The following is a 14,445-nucleotide window of genomic DNA, read 5'->3' as shown; positions in this document are numbered from 1 at the left end:
GGTACACCCATCTACTGTTCTGAGAAATCGGGCCAGAAGTGGTCTTCATAGAAGAATTGCAACCAAAAAGCCATACTTTTGACGTAGAAACAAGGCCAAGCAACTCAACTATGCACAAAAACATAGGAACTGGGGTGCAGAAAAATGGCAGCAGGTGCTCTGGACTGATGAGTCAAAATTTTAAATATTTGGCTAGAACAGAAGGCAGTTTGTTCACTGAAGGGCTGGAGAGTGGTGCAACAATGAGTGTCTGCTGGCAACAGTGAAGCATGGTGGAGGTTCCTTGCAAGTTTGGGGCTGCATTTCAGCAAATGGAGTTGGGGATTTTGTCAGGATTAATGATGTCCTCAGTGCTGAGATATACAGGCAGGTACTTATCCATCATGCAATACCATCAGGGAAGGCATCTGATTGGTTCCAAATTTATTCTGCAGCAGGACAACGACCCCATACATACAGCCAATGCCAATATATTTAGCGTACAGAAGAACGAGGAGTCCTGATCTCAACATCATCGAGTGTGTCTGGGATTACATGTGTGGTACCCCCAAAGTGGGGCATCACTTTACAGTACTGGTACAAGGAGAGAGCTAGGGCTCAGAAGAGGCACATGTCTCTATATAACAGCTATGGGATGAAAATATACTGTGGAACTATATTGGATGACTCCTGTGATTTTCAATGTTAGACAAGAGGGGCGGAGTGATACAGCTCTGTGTGATTTGTCCAGTCAGAAAAAGAAGGGCAGGGTGAGACACAGGAAGAGGTTGTGGTTTTTCTCTTCCTGCACTGGGGCTTGAAACCATGATGTATCTAAGGGACACTGATGGAGTCTAGGACTGCCTCAGCTGATGACAGGATTCCCTGGAGAGTGACTTTATGAGGGGCTGCATCAAAGAGCCATTCAGAGTGTCCCAGCCTGAAACAGAGGTAAGTTCCCAGTGGCAGACAATGGATCAGGTCTGTACCAGCACATCACCACTGACACCAAGAGATTCTATACACTATGTCTGCATGATGCCAGCTTCAGGACCAGATAAGTGCTGACTAGTTTTTGTGGAGCTGCAGCATAGGAGACACAGAGACAGTCTGTATTACAGAGTCAGCAGCATTACCACCAGTCACTAGTACAAGGACAGTCTTATCATTAGGACAGAGTCATAAAGGGAGAGCCACTGGTGAAGTGCGCTACAGATGTTTCTCTACAAAACGCCATACATCCCAGCTGCTACTTTTCCAAAGTTGAAATTAGACAAGTATCAAGCCGGCTTGCGACAATAACTAAAAGTAAATACTGCGTGCACCCACGTTTTAACTGGCCAGTGGACATTCTTCTTGCACAGTGTTATGATTATTATTGTGGGTATATTGCCTATAGTTGAGACATTAACTATTAGTACACAGAATAATTTATAATTGTTAACTAATGTAGTAATTGGATGTATCTGTACACTAGTAGTGTTAAAGTGATATATTTGAAGTGTTTCATAATTGTGTTATAGTGTGCATTGTATTACTGTTAGCTAAGTGCCTAAGAAGCTCCAATATTGATGTGCTCCAGTGTAATAAATCTGAGTTAATATTTTTAAACCTGAGTAATTCTTGAGTCTAGGGATTAGGATGCCTTCACCTCTCTGCCAGGGATGGAAAGAGATGACTACAGAAAGAAGCTATCCTATCAGAACCACCGTACACCTTTGGTGAGTGACATATGTAGCGGGGAGTTCACATTTTGTGTCTACAAACAGGATTTGCAGAGTCTAAAGTGAAGGAAGACCCCAGGCGCAAGAAATTACCACAGGATGTCAACAAACCGACAAGCTGCAGTAGAGTCAGCCACAGACCCAGCCATGGTCAATGTTAATCCCATTTGTCTGCCATATTACTTTGGGGCTCCATGGCTCCCCACATATACTGGAGATGCCTCCAGGACAGAGTCAAGTCCCTTAGGCGAATTCAAAACAAAGATGTAAGCCATGTTTTGTCTTTATCAGCTAACTGATCAACAGCAAGTTGAAATCCTGGTTGGGCAATTAAAAGGATCTGCGCTTCGAGAGGTTACATCTTGGTCCCTTGAAGAAAAGCACACTATAGACCAAATTCTCAAAAGATTGTCTGCAACATTCAATACCAACACCATTTCAGAATTAAAAATGCGGTTTTATTCTTGCAAACAACCACCTTTGGAATCACTACAGGATTTTGCCTTGAATCTCCATGAAGACCTACGAGCTATCCAGGAAGTAGTTGAAAAGGAGATAAGAAGAGTGGATGAAACATTAATTAATCAGTTCATTGAAGGATCCAGCGATGAAAATGTGAAAACCCACCTGCGACTTCTTCGGATGCAAGTCCCTGATAGTTCATTCTTGGATTTTAAAGAGGCTGCCGTAAGAGTAATAGGAACAACTCAAATTAAGGAGATGACTTTCCCAGAGATGTCAGGATATCAGGTTAAGAAACATCCACTGGATAACCATTACTCTGAAATAGGAGATACTATAATGCCAAAGAAGGCCATTGTCCAAACTGCTCAAACCATGGGACCTGATGATATCCTTGCACTAAAGGGACAAATTGAAAAGCTCACCCTGGAAATGGCTGAAATGAGTAAAGAGCTCCAGAAATTGATCCAGCGCCAGCTACCGGAGCGGCCTGAACTGAAAGGGCGAACTGAGAGATGGCAAGTTTTGCATGATTGGAGGAAAGCACCTCAAGCAAGAGGACAAAGGCCCTCTGATTGCTTTAATACAAGTGGACATCCTATTAGTCAAAGGTGCGATCATAGTGGCCATGTGGAACGATACTGTAATTGGGAAGAACCTTTAAACACCAATGCCCCAAGGCAGGAGACTGACTCTCAGGGAGGAGCAAATGGATTAGGTTTACCCTTGGAAGCAGGACAGCCCAGTGATGTAGAACCATGTCCTGTACATCAGAACCAGATTCAAGGGATTGCTACGATCATTTCAACAGACTCTAATACACCAGATAGCACAAGAAAAGTTTTAGGTACAGTCATATGGTTCAACGTGCGTCACGGATATGGATTCATAAACCGGAATGACACTAAGGAAGATGTGTTCGTACATTATACTGCCATCAAAAAGAATAACCCCAGGAAGCACCTCCGCAGTGTGGGAGATGGAGAGATGGTTGAGTTCAATATTGTCCAAGGAGAGAAGGGTGTACAGGCAGCTAATGTTACAGTACCTGGTGGTGTCCCAGTTCAAGGCAGCAAATATGCAGCAGGTCGTGGACAACCCTGGCATTACCAAAACCACAGAAGGTACTATCAAGAAGGTTCTAATCAGCAGTGGCCTTACCGGAGACTCTACTATCCCTCAAACTTATGGAGGAAGCCATGTATCAGGAGAAGACAGTATTCATATGCCTCATTGCAAGATGAAACATTGGAAAGCATGGTTGGCCAACATGTAAAGCAAGAAGGTAGACCAGTGCCACCAAACATGAATAGAGTATGCAGATCCCAATTTCTTCAAGAGTCACCTCATCAGAGCCAACCTAAAGTAGATGGCAACCGAAAGAAACTATGCACAGTGGGTCCGAAGAAAGATGCAAAGAGAATTACAGACTTTTCCTTGGCAGAGAGGTTGGGCTCACCCAAAGCCAAGCCCCTTGATGACCCTGTAAATTGTCTAACTCTAACAAGCATGTATTGGCCTGTTGCATCAGGCATAAAAATTCCTGGTAACCAAGTGTCTGTTTTCAAACCAGAAATGTTAGAATGTAATGTACCAGAGTTTGATGTCTGTAATTTGCCACAGCTCACTTTTGAACAGAGAAGATCAGAAAGAAATACAAGTGTGGTTCCGCCTCTCAGATGCAGATATTGAGAGTTCTTACTTGTTAATTTTACTGGTTTATTGTTAATTGTATGTAATAGGTAAAGAACCATAACAACTTATTAATGGACTAGTTCTGACCAAAAATTCTTCAAGAGACTTCGATGCATGGGGACACGCATCATTCCAGCAGGGGAATATGTGGTACCCCCAAAGTGGGGCATCACTTTACAGTACTGGTACAAGGAGAGAGCTAGGGCTCAGAAGAGGCACATGCCTCTATATAACAGCTATGGGATTAAAATATACTGTGGAACTATATTGGATGACTCCTGTGATTTTCAATGTTAGACAAGAGGGGAGGAGTGATACAGCTCTGTGTGATTTGCCCAGTCAGAAAAAGAAGGGCAGGGTGAGACACAGGAAGAGGTTGTGGTGTTTCTCTTCCTGCACTGGGGCTTGAAACCATGATGTATCTAAGGGACACTGATGGAGTCTAGGACTGCCTCAGCTGATGACAGGATTCCCTGGAGAGTGACTCTATGAGGGGCTGCATCAAAGAGCCATTCAAAGTGTCCCAGCCTGAAACAGAGGTAAGTTCCCAGTTGCAGACAATGGATCAGGTCTGTACCAGCACAACACCACTGACACCAAGAGATTCTATACACTATGTCTGCATGATGCCAGCTTCAGGACCAGATAAGTGCTGACTAGTTTTTGTGGAGCTGCAGCATAGGAGACACAGAGACAGTCTGTATTACAGAGGACAGTCACTAGTACGAGGACAGTCTTATCATTAGGACAGAGTCATAAAGGGAGAGACACTGGTGAAGTGCGCTACAGATGTTTCTCTACAAAACGCCATACATCCCAGCTGCTACTTTTCCAAAGTTAAAATTAGACAAGTATCAAGCCGGCTTGCGACAATAACTAAAAGTAAATACTGCGTGCACCCACGTTTTAACTGGCCAGTGGACATTCTTCTTGTACAGTGTTATGATTATTATTGTGGGTATATTGCCTATAGTTGAGACATTAACTATTAGTACACAGAATAATTTATAATTTTTAACTAATGTAGTAATTCGATGTATCTGTACACTAGTAGTGTTAAAGTGATATATTTGAAGTGTTTCATAATTGTGTTATAGTGTGCATTGTATTACTGTTAGCTAAGTGCCTAAGAAGCTCCAATATTGATGTGCTCCAGTGTAATAAATCTGAGTTAATATTTTTAAACCTGAGTAATTCTTGAGTCTAGGGATTAGGATGCCTTCATCTCTCTGCCAGGGATGGAAAGAGATGACTACAGAAAGAAGCTATCCTATCAGAACCACCGTACACCTTTGGTGAGTGACATATGTAGCGGGGAGTTCACACATGCAGAGACAGAAGGATTTGAGCAAGCCTACATCCCCAGAAGATCTGTAGTTAGTTCTCCAAGATGTTTGGAACAACCTCCCTGCCAAGTGCCTTCAAACTGTGTGCAAGTGTATCTAGAACAATTGATGCTGTTTTGAAGGCAAATATTGATTTGATTTAGATTTCTCCCACTGTATATTCACTTTGCACTTTGTTAATTAATAAAAATAAACCATTAACACATCTATTTTTGAAAGCATTCTTAATTTACAGCATTTTTTTCACACCTGCCTAAAACTTTTGCACAGTGCTATATACAGTCAGGTCCATAAATATTGGGACATTGACAGAATTTTCAGATTTTGGCCTCTATTCACCACCACAATGGTTTTGAAATGAAACAAACAAGATGTGCTTTAACTGCAGACTTTCAGATTTAATTTGAGGGTAATTACATCCAAATCGTGTGAACAGTGTAGGAATTACAACGGTTTCAATATGTGCCTCCCACTTTTAAAATCAGGGCGGCCGCCCTGATTTAGAGCGAGCGCTCGCTTTTTGTGAGCGCCTCTGAATCAGGCCCGCTTATCCCCGTATTCAATTTAAAAAGATGACATGGGGATCACTATGGGTACCCCCATTTTTGCTTGCTGAAGGAAGTCGGGGTGTGTTATAGCCGCAGCAGGTGCATATTTGCGGCTATGAAGAAGTGGTGAAGAATAGCACTTAGATTTTTTTTGGGGGGGGGAATAACTATTCCTATCAAATTTGGGGTACATGAAAATGGAGGTAAGCATATTTTTAAGTCCTTAAAGTTCTTTTTTTTTAATCTGCAAAAATGCACCTGCCGCTACTCCGGCAATGAAGAAAACACCTGCCGCATATAAGGGAACCCCTCTGGATTAAATTTAACTATTAAAGAAGTGGTTTTTCTTTTTTTTTTCACCCAAAATGTTAAATTTTTTTTGGTGCTATCTCTGGTATAAGATTCTTTTAGCTCCGGGTGAAAGAGATAGGTTGTCAATCCAAGCTAAATGGGAGGATGATCTGCATATTTCCCTTTCTGATGAGGAATGGGACAAGATCTTTCATAATATTTTTAAAATGTCTCAATGTGTTAATCATTCAGAAATGCTGGTTAAATTAATACAGAGGATTTATTTTACTCCTGAACGCTTGTGTAAATTTTGGCCAAACTCTTCTCCACCTTGTTGGAGACAGTGTGGAGAGGTAGGCTCTCTCCTCCATATTTTTTGGTCTTTCCCAAAAATTCAGAGGCTCTGGTCTGAAGTATTCCATCTTATATATACAGTAACTGGTATTAAGTTACCGCTTCGACCTGAAACAGCCCTTCTTCATCATTATCCGCCCTCTCTCCAAACCCATTGTAGATATGTCAAAGGACACATCTTTATTGCCACTAGATCAACCATTGCTCAGCTTTGGAAAAACTCTAATCCCCCATCCCTTTCTAAAATTGTAGGATATGTTCAAAGGAGTTATGATATGGAGACCATTGGTTTAAAATATTCCACATCTATTACTTCCCCACTAACCAAGTGGCGATTGTGGTTTGAATACTATTCTACCTCTAAGTAGTTTTGTAGTCAGTGTTAGGAATGTTGATTTTATAATGACCAGGGTTTTTGTTTGTTTTTTAATTAGATTTTATTTGCAGAATTATATGGGATTTTCTCTAGTTATTTCTGTGTTTTTTTTTTTTTTTTTTTCTGATGATTCAGGATTGTGCCTATCACCCCCCTTTATTTTCTTTTTTTTTCTTTTGTAACTCCTTTTTTTTCTTATTACATTGTATTGTTGTTGTAACTGATACTTAGATACATATATATATAATATATCTGTGATTTTTGGTTGTTGTATTTTTGATTGTAATTTCAAAAGGATTAATAAAATTTTTCAAGGTAAAAAAATATTTTTTTGGGGTGTCCAGATTTTTTTTTTTTTTACTTTATTTTAACACAGATCGTTTTTATGGGCCATTCCCAGGGGTGTAGGCTATTTTTTTAAAGCCTGCACCCCTAAACCCTACTTCTGCACTTTTTTTTGCCAGCTAAAGGCTGCTGAAAACTTATCCCCGTTTTTTTACAAAGACTTTTCGCACTGGCGAAAAGTCTTTGTAATTGAATATGGGGATAATTGAACCATGCAAAAATGACGTCATCCGACTTTTCGCAGCCAAATTTAATACGGCCCTATGTCTCTCACTGCATGGGGAAAGGGACTGCAGAGTCTCAGTGGGGGCATTTCAATTCAAAGTGAATTGAATAGCGCCGGGAGCGAGCTCCCGAAGCTATTCAATTCAGTGTGCTATGTGGTCGGAGAATGCCGGTTATTCTTGTTAAGGCGCAGTAAACGGCATTCTCTGACCAAAGTGCAGGGCGCGTGGCTGTTAGCGACGCGCTAAGCAGAAAAACAGCTGCGCGCCCAGCACTTTGGTCAGATTTCTCCTCACATCCCCAGGGGGGGTGCGAGAAAAAATCCTTAGCCTGCCCAAACAGTGCACTTAATCGAATGTCTCGCTAGCCACTGTTAAGTAGATTATGTCAATGTTTCCCAAAACCAGTCCTCAGGGAACACATTTGAAACAATGCACAGGTGGTACTAATTTCACTTGTGATTTTGTGAGGAGACCTGGAAAATATGCTGTGCTATGGTGCCCTAAGGACTATATTTGGGAAACCATGGATTATGTTAAAAATATACTATGTGTGTTTTATGCTACAATTAAACTGTACTTAAACGTGGCAGGTAGGTGTAAATGAAATACAGAGGTCCTGGTATAATATCATATACAGTATGTTGTTTTGTATCAAACTGAGACAGGGAGACACATGTAAAGTAGCATCTGGTCTTAGCCATGCAGCAGGATGGAGTCATCTTCACAACTGCATTCCTGATGTTACCCAGAAAGGGGGACGGGGTTGATAATTCCTTGGAATCCTGAGTGTGTGTCCTGTGAAATCTGTCTCAATTACGAAGCTTATTGTTACTTTATAGATTACTCCAGAGGTTCCCAACTGCGGTACTCAAGGCTCCCCAACAGTTCAGGTTTTAGAGAGATCCATGGTTGAGCACAGGTGCTTAAATCACATTGACTGAGACACTAATTAAGCCACCTGTGCTCAACCATGGAAATCTCTAAATCCTGAAGTGTTGGGGAGCCTTGAGGACCGCATTTGGGAACCTCTGGGTTACTCTTTAATGTGTTAATATCCCAATGCTGCCTTGCTCCCTGTGACTCAAACTACATCCAGCTGCTAAATATTTAATTAAATATCAGCTACAGTATAGATTTTTTTACGGCAATGTCGGCTGGAAGCAAAAAGGCTGGTTTTATGGCTTCGCCAAGTCAATGTGGCGGCTGGCTCATGCCTGGACTAAAAGCCAGGATTTTGGCTTCCAGTGCTACTTTTGATTTAAAAACAAAATGTAGAGCATGATGAAGCTATCATCGAAGCCAGCCAGTTGAATACACAGCAATGGCTAACGGTGGCTAGGGGCTTTTTAAATAGGGTAAACTATTTCCCTATATTTAAATATACCCCTTCATATTGAATATCACTATGTCGTAAACTCTCCTGTTGGCATGAAGAATGCTTTGCCTCTTGGAAAGTAAGGAGAGAAATTAGTTGGGCTTACTCATAAAGATCTTACCCTCTGGGTGTTCTTCATCTGGGACAGACTGACTAATGGCTATGGATCCTCTTGGACGGTTCTAAGATTGCATCGGGCATTGCTGATTTGGACACACCGAGAGCAGTAGGACACCAGACTGGGAGACTGCCTCACAGTGTTTGCAACAACTATCCAAGGGTATCAGGGTGAAGTTTTTTTAGAAGACTCTTTGTGAGGTCAACCTAGGGGCGCCAACAATAGGGGGGGAGCAGGTACTAATTACACAGACCCAGGATTAATGGAGGGGCCCTGCAGGGGCCAGGGTCCACTGCCTGCTCCCCTCCTTTACCTGTCAGCGGCAGCATTCTGTGTCTGCCCAGCACACGCTGCTGTGTGCTGGACTGCAGTGAGACTGGGGAAGCTGCTGCTGCTGATTGGTAGCAGCAGTCTCTTCTGACTGTACGAGGGAATAAAAGCAATCACACTAATTGCGACCCCTGTCCCTGCCCCCCTTGGATTTGCCCCTGGCTGAGGTGCACAGGGTGCCCCCTACTATTTTTTATATATTTTTTTTGTAAGTAGCATGCCTCCTTAGATAACGCCATGCCCCCCAAAATTACCAGGGCTCGGCACATCTCTCTACTGTCCTGGGTGAACCTGCTGGATTTTGTGACCTGTTTTATATACATCCTGTGTATTTTTTTGTTTCTATACATAAAATACAGAACACTTTTCAAGTTGTTTGTTTAAGTGGTTCGTACACACTAGACGATGTGCTCATAATGCGATATCATAAGCGATTTCCCTTGAACTCTCCCCGGCACTCCAGGACACGATATGGTGCTAAAAAGTATCCAATCTGACCAACAAACTAGCGATCTATCGTGCGCCGTTAACGATTAGCAAATCGTTAGATCATGCACAATAACTGTGTCATCATTCCGGAGACCTGCAAGGCTATTGTCAAAGTTTTGCAGTACCAGTTTTGCAAGGAAAGAAAAAACACACTACACATTAATTTCTTTAGAAAGAAAAAAAAAATATTTTTAATTTTTTTTTATTGTAAAACACTTTCAAACAGTGTAAAATTTGCTGCGAACATGGCTGCGTGTAATAAAACTGTCTTTATGACAACACTATAAAATTGGTATTCCAAAAATGGAAAAAAACAACTCTGAAAATGCATTTTTTTTTACTCAATATGCATTTATAATGTATAAGGCAATTATCAACAAGTTTTATCAGTCCCAATAGCTATGCTGCTTTATGATATATGGTGGGTTAGGCACCGGATTGAATAGGCCAAGAAACACATGGCGCAAGTACAGATTGTGGCCCCGGCTTCCAACAATCTGTCTTTATGCCATGTCAGGGCCGGATTAAGGCTTGTAGGGGCCATGGGGCAACTAAGTTGTGGGGGCCCCCTCCAAGCCACATGGCGCCAGGCCTGTTTCTACAGCCCCTCAGCCGCTGTACACCCCCCCCAAGTCCCACAGCGACTGTGCATACTAATCCTCCCCACCCCAGCAGCCACACGGCGCCTGTGCCTACCTACTAATGCCCCTCCAGCCACACGGCTTCTGTGCCTACTAATGCTGCCCCACCCCTCGCAAGCCACATGGCGCCTGCTGTCCTGCTCCCCCCCTCCAGCACCTCTCTTACCTGATGCATGTATCCCGGCAGAGCTGCTCCTCGGTTTCCTCCTCAACGTCACGGATGTGTCACATGACGCTGATGAGGGGACTCAGGAGCCGCTCAGAGTCTGTGTTGCATGCAGCAGCACTGAGACTGCTGCTGCATGTAATAGAACAGCCGTGGCTTCTGTGCCCGGCCCCCATCCGGGAACAGGTGCCGCTGGACACCTGTTCTTGGCAGGGTCACATCGACCCTGTGTGTGGGCCCCTCTATGTGTGGGGGCCCCGGGACAACCGCCGTCCCTGTCACCCTCCCATTAATCCGACCCTGTGCCATGTGTTTAGTGACCGTGTCCAACCAGGGTCGTCACCACAATATACCATAGAGTAGCTATTGGGAGAGATAAAACTTGTTGATAATTCTATAAAAACATAAAATAAAACTGTTAAAGGTTGTAAAACCCAGGAATTTTCTCCTCAGATTCCAAAAGGGCACTATAAATAGCCTGGCTTGAGGTAGATGGGTTAGTGGGTGGGGGAGTAGGCTGTGACTGGGTGGGAGGCATCACAGAGGCGGGAGGGGCAGATGGGTAGGGATGATGTTCAGAGATGTAGGTGGCTGGAGACAAATTATTTCTGAGCGCCCTGATCACCAAATCATACAGCAGACAGTGAAATTCAAGCTGCATGTCAGGACTCATCTTCCTCATGGAGATATTTATGTGGATGATTAAAGTGGTCGGGGGGACTTCTTAAGACCTCTTCAGCCTGCCTCAATAAGTCATCTGCGGCTGCTTTCTTCCCTGCCAACGCCTTTTTTTCTGGGTAGTAGCAGCTGCTGGTGGGCATGGGGAAAGTGATACATCCCCCTAACTTTCTCCAATCAGACTCAAGTCAGGAGCCCCCGACAAATCCAGTTATTGGGTGGGGTTTCTACAGAGAAAAAAATAATCAAACAATTAATGTTCATGTTTTGACCAATATTTTCATCTTTTTCTAGTTTCCTACAACCATGGATGAGTGGAACACCATTGCTGAAGAATTTGAACAGTGTTGGAATTTCCCTAACTGCTTGAGAGCCATAGATGGGAAACATATCCACAGCACCCCACCTGCCAACAGAGGATCCTACTATTATAACTATAAGGGGTACTTCAGCATCTTTCTCATGGCGGTGGTGAATGGCAATTACGAATTTTTGTTGGTGGAAGTTGGCAACAATGGCCGTGCTTTGGATGGTGGGTCATTCAAACAGACGGCTTTCTACCAGAGGCTCACCTCCAAGACCTCAAGTTACCGACAGTGGAGGAAACGAAACACGGCCTAAACTTTGTCTTTGTGGCTGACGAGGCTTTCGCATTACACAAGAATATCATGAGGCCATATGCACAAAGGGGCCTGACCAGAGAGAAGCAGATCTACAATTCCAGGCTTTCCAGGGCACGCCGTATTGTGGAAAATGCGTTTGGAATTCTCAGTAACTGCTTCCGCATTTTCCACACCTCAGTAAAACTGCGTATGGACAAAATTGACTGGGTTGTCTTGGCGTTCTGTGTCCTCCATAACTTTCTACGGGTGGATCATGCATTTAGTACACATTGGTGGACAGGGGAGGGGGCACAGTGGTGGTCAGTGGGTGGGTCATACATTTAATCAACATTGGTGGACAGTGGGTCATGCATTTATACACATTGGTGGTCAGTGGGTGGGTCATGCATTTAATAATAGATATTGGTGGACAGGGGAGGGGACACGGTGGTGGTCAGTTGGTGGGACATGCATTTAATACACATTGGTGGACAGTGGGTCATGCATTTATACACATTGGTAGTCAGTGGGTGGGTCATGCATTTAATACACATTGGTGGACAGTGGGTGGGTCATGCATTTAATAATAGATATTGCTGGACAGAGTTTGCACCAAAACACATTGGTGGTCAGTGGATACACTGGAGTTCAGTAGCACTATCATTATACTTACCAAAATATAAGGGCCGCACGATCAGGTATGCCAGCTGCTGAAATCACGTTCATCTCCTTCTAAGGCACGATGCACAAAATGGAGACAGGGATATGTCAGTCAAGTGACGTGGAATGGACAATAGATCGGGCGACAAATCGTCAGTGCCAACACACGAATGATCTGCACAATATTGTGTATGAGAGTGAGAAATCTTGCCTGTAGGCAAGATCTGAAGATGCGATGTACGACCCGCGGGTACTCACATCAGTATTGTGAACATATTTTACACGATTTGTCTTTCCGATGCATTAAAATCGGGTGAATCGTGCAAAATATCGTCTAGTGTGTAGTACGCACTTTTAGACTTACCAGGTACACTCAGCCAGCACATAACACAGCCTTTAGACCAGATATCACTAAGAGCTGAACATAAGCCCAGCCCATTATGGTCACAACCCCCAACCCACTTCCCTAAAACATCTCTTCACTGGCGCATACACCTGCCCCTGTGCGTGAGGCATTAAAGAAGCATCATCTAGTGGGATATGTCTCCCAACAGTCCCAAAAGTCTAGGTACTGTATGCGGGATGGAAGCGCAGTCCCCTGACGCCTGATGCTCAGCATGACATAATAATAACAATCTAACTCTTGAACCATAGTCCACACTTTGAAACAGTAAAAAATTATCTGGTTTCTCCATCAAAATATCTATATTGTTGTGTCACTCAAACACTAAGGTCCTGACTCTGAATCGAACATAATGCGCATGAGTGAAAGAAAGAAATCGTTGACTGCGCATGCTCCAAATGAGTCTTGCACTAACTGGCGCAGATCGCTACTGCAAACTGATTGATCTGTCTATATTGACGGATCGCACTTTCCGTGAAATGGGCGTTTCTGCGTTCGCCCTATTTTGTGAGAGTGTCGTGGCTGGTAATCCAACTTCCATGTGTGATTGTAGCGTTGGGATGGAGATAGGGTGTCTGTCTCTGATGGATCTTTTCCACTTAGCACTGGGCTGGTGCATGTCCAGATAGTGATGATGATGGTGGCGTCTGCGGACTGATGCCCAATGGACGGGATAAGTTCTATTATCGTTTACACAGATTTTCTGCACAATTTGCGGATTCTTGCATTAGCATATTAAAGTGAGCAGCATGCCTAAGGGAAAAGCAATCGCACATGTGTCGGACTCAGAATCAGCCATAAAAAGCTGGGCCTGATTCAAAGAGGAACGGAATTGCAGAGCCGCACACAAGAGGCTGTGCAATTCCGTCCATCTAAAATGCTAATGCAGCAGGAGGTGTCTGTGGGAAACAAACACCCCCTTGCTGCATCTGCTTGCCCAATGCTGCGACCGAGGTCGCGGCCTGGGATCACCATTGCGACCATCAGTGGTGATTGTTGCTCCTTTGACCAGGCTGCTGAAGCTTACTTCAGCCTGACCAGGTCCTGGTCACTTGCGATTCCAGGAAATCTGCATCCACAGACGCAGACCCTGGCCTCGTCCCTCCCGGAAAACGGGGGCGACACGCCCCTGTTTCAGGGAACGGCCCCCAGCCACGCCCCTGTTTCAACCCCAAACGTCTCAGTGTGTCAATCGTGCCGTGGCTTGGGGAGGTTTATGAGCGAGATCGCAGGACCCTTTCTGCACATGCACACAAAGCATCAGAGATGTGCACTAACCACCGGGTGTGTCCATCATCAGCGTGCCCCAGCCCCTATGCTTGCTGATGATGGACACACCTGACCAGCATCAGTAATGATAGTTAAATGTCCTGGAAAAAATATTTACTCTGTTGAGATCCGAGAAGCTACAGCCTATGACAACACTTAAGGAATGACTTGTTCAGTATTTAACTCTTACATTGCCTGAATGCTTAGCTTACAAGAAATAGTGTTTACATTTGGACTGAGGGATGTACGCCATGTTCTAATATAGAATTTTATCATTACAGCCCAGCTGCCTTCTCAATCATTTAAAGGTATAAATTCACAATATGTTTGTTGGACATTGGGTTCTACCATTTCCTGCATTGACAAA

General features: G+C 43.7%; 1 pseudogene; it reads left to right on the top strand.

The window, feature by feature from the left end:
- The first annotated feature begins 1,802 nt into the window (after window positions 1-1,802).
- LOC148501321 (uncharacterized) lies at window positions 1,803-3,857 on the top strand (annotated as a pseudogene).
- Window positions 3,858-14,445: the final 10,588 nt, after the last annotated feature.

Source organism: Taudactylus pleione, unplaced genomic scaffold (assembly GCF_031769625.1).
Source record: "Taudactylus pleione unplaced genomic scaffold, aTauple2 ptg000520l, whole genome shotgun sequence".
NCBI classification, from domain to species: domain Eukaryota; kingdom Metazoa; phylum Chordata; class Amphibia; order Anura; family Myobatrachidae; genus Taudactylus; species Taudactylus pleione.
The sequence above is the reverse complement of the archived record's forward strand: the minus strand, read 5'-3'. Positions and strand labels throughout refer to the sequence as shown.